Source organism: Urocitellus parryii, chromosome 8 (assembly GCF_045843805.1).
Source record: "Urocitellus parryii isolate mUroPar1 chromosome 8, mUroPar1.hap1, whole genome shotgun sequence".
Lineage (NCBI taxonomy): Eukaryota > Metazoa > Chordata > Mammalia > Rodentia > Sciuridae > Urocitellus > Urocitellus parryii.
In genome coordinates, this window is record NC_135538.1 from 113,840,931 (window position 1) to 113,844,335 (window position 3,405).

Below are 3,405 nucleotides of genomic sequence, written 5' to 3' on the forward strand. Positions count from 1 at the left end.
GGGCTGTGAGAGGGTCCATAGGCCCCCCCAGAGGTCCCCAAGCTCTTCTGCACACTGAGGCCCACCTGGGGGTTTCAGCAATACTGGAGCCTGGGTCCCACCTCCAGAGATGTGGTGGCTTTGGGTGGTGGTTTTTTTTCCCTGATACTGAGGATTACACCCAGGGGTCTTTAACCACTGAGCCCCATCCCCAGCCCTTTCTATTTTTTTATTTAGAGACAGGGTCTTGCTGAATCGCTGAGGCTGGCGTTGAAGTTGCGATCCTCCTGCCTCAGCCTCCAGAGTAGCTGGGATGGCAGGTGTGTGCCACCATGCACCCCCGGGCTTTGGCATTTTTGATAGATCCCAGGTGACTCTAAGACCAGCTTGGGGACCACTGCCCCAGAGTTGTGTGATGGATCCCTGACGGGACAGGGGGAGTTCCACAGGCTGTCAAACCCCCACCCCGTGTCCCACAAGCTGAGGACATGGCTGTGACTCACCTCCTAGAGTCATCTGGGGGCTATCGTCTGCCACCAGCACAGAGACAGGCCAGGACCCGGCTTCCTCTGGGAAGAATCCTGCCGGTTAGCTCAAGGGCCGTTCCCCAGCCTTTCCTCTGCCCTGGCCGAGGGGTCCTGGGAGAGTTTCCCTCCCCTGCCGCCGACACTGAGGGCCGGGGACTGGAGAGGCCCTTCCCTTGGCAGCTCCAAGCCAGGCTTGAGGGGTCCCCTGCAGGAGTGCCCCTTCTGCACAGCCCCCACCTCCCGGCCGCTCAGGAGAGGCTGGAGGGGCCTCTGTAGATTCTGACACCCACACCCACCCGGGGTCCCACACTGTGGTTTAAGGGACTCGGGATGAGGAAATGAGGAACCAGCCCAGATACCCAACGGCCTGGATGAATGCTCCAGTCCAGCCACTCTTTGTCACTGTGTTTGTCATTTGTGTTTGTCATGGCTTTTTCCTCTCTTGTTCCTGGTCCAGGCCCTCCAATGGCATGGAATAACTGGAGTGTGTGTGCATGTGTGTGTGTGCATGTGTGTGAAAGGCTTGAGGGCCCCAAGCCCTGCTCTAAACACCCGAACATTCCTGTAAAAAGCTCTGTGACCCCCCAGGATTCAGCTCATTCCTACAGGAGCCTAGTTTCAAAGCCTGACTCCAGCATTTACTAGCTGTGTGGCTGTGGGTGAGTTACTCAGCCTCTCTGTGCATCACTTTCCTCATCTGTGAAATGGGGGTAAAAACAGGCCCAATTTCCAAAGGGTTGGTGCAAAGATTAATTGAGGTAAATGAGTTTGTTGCTTAGAAGGGTGCCAGGCACACACCAGGCACTGGGTAAATGACGGCTGCGGTTCCATCCCTGCCCCCCCATTCTAAACGGTCTTCTTTAGTACCCCTGCTCTGCCTCCGTCTGTCCCCTGTACTTCCCTTCTCAGGTCACACCCTGAGCCCAGGCAGCCCAGCCTCCCTCTCCCTTTCTTGGCCTCAGGTCAAGCTGGGTTAGAGCCCCGCTTATTCAACACCTGCCGAAGCTGACTCTGAAGTCCCCCTGGAGCCCTGCTGCCGGGTCCTCACTCACCTTGTGCAGCTCTGAGCGTCCTGCGTCCTGCTTGATGACTTGTGAGTCCTTGGACACTGAGAGAGGCCGGTGGCCCCTGCCCAGAAGGTGGATCCAGCCAGAGAAAGCCAGAGGGGGTCCCCGCAGGCTCGCAGTCCCTCCCCGCCCCTGGGGAACCCGGGCCAGCTGCCTGAGGCCAGGCCCATTCCTGTCCTGGCTCCCCAGGGCTCACACCTTCCCTACTATCCTCATTAACTCCCTGGTCCACAGGACAGAGGGTGCCTGTCAGGTTCCACCCTGGGGAGCGCCATTAGCCATAGCAGGCCCCGCCCCCCACCCTTGCCAGGGCCCAGCTTCATCCGATCCACCCTGCCACCCCCACCCTCACCCCCTAGAAACTGCCCTGGGCAGGGGGGCTCTGGGGCCCAAGGAGACATGGGGTTGAGAAGGGCCCAGGAGGGCGTCCCTGGGCCCCGGGGCGTCCCATCCAGTCGGGAGGTGGAATGGGGTCTGTTAAGGGACCTAGTCCCACTGTTGCTGGAACCTTTTCCGTGGCCCTCTCCGGGTGTCCCCGACATCCACTAGTGGCCTCCAGTGAGACAGCTCCCAGCTGTCCAGGCCTCCCTGTTGGAGGGCCAGGGCCAGGAGTGGGGGACTGTGAGTAGCAGGTGACAAGGCTGTGTCCCCTGCCTCCCGCTCTCCCCTCACTTTCCCTAACGCTCACCCTCCAGCTGCCCCGGGGGTCTCTCCACCAGGCTGGGCTTTCCTGTGACACAGCCGGGGAGTCCCCAGCGCCCCTGCCATCACCAAGTACCAAACTCAGCCCCGGGCACCCACCAGACATTCAGTTTGTGGTGAGCATCACTGTGGTTACCAGAAAGATGCCACAGACCTCGGCCACAAACAGATGGCAAGGGACAGTCCAGCCCTGCGAGGCTAAGACCCCCAAACACACTTCCCTTCTGGCCCCTGCTGCCCCCCAGGCGCATCAGCCGCGTCCTGGCCCATAATCACACGCATCCAGGGGGCCGCTGCCATGCCTGTTGTCACCGAGGCACCAAGGCAAGGAGGAGGACCCCCCCCCCGTTGTGACCCTTCAGAGGTGGGTCACTGGGAAAGGGAGGGCATGGGGCCATCAGGGGCTGTCAGAAGGCCCTCCTCCCAGGAGCCAGATGCCACTTGGAAGAAAGCCCAAGTAGGTAAATGGAACAGTGAGCCACAGTCCAGCCGGCCCTGCGTCCACACAGAGGGACTCTGTAACTAACAGGTTCTATGAATCGGGAACTAGCATCAAGCAACTGCTTTGAGAGTTTTTCTTCAACTCACCATCCCCCTGATTGTACCAGAAACACCTGTCATTGCAGAAAATCTGAAAATACAGGTCCAAGAAGCAAGACATAACACCCACACCCGGTAATTCTACCACCCAGAGATGCAGTGCCAATATCTCAGGGCTTTTCCTTAGGTTGGTTCTCTTTTCTTTTTTTTAATATTTATTTTTTAGTTGTAGTTGGACTCAATACCTTTATTTTATTTATCTATTTTTATGGGGTGCTGAGGATCAGACCCAGGGCCTCACACGTGCTAGGCGAGTGCTCTACCGCTGAGCTACAACCCCAGCCCCTCCTTAGGTTGGTTTTCTAGAATTTTCCTTTCCTTGAAGAGTTTTACCACCTCCATCCCCGACCGCCTTATTTGACTCAGCAAAGTCCCCTGGAGTGTGCGGGGCAGAGGTGGGGCCCTCTGAGTCCTGATTGGAGGAGGCTTTTCCTCGACTCTCAAGCTGGTCCTGGGCTTCTGCCTGTGTCCAGGAAGGCAGGACAGGAGCTGAGGGACAGGAAGACCAGGGGGTGGGACTGGACAGGTGG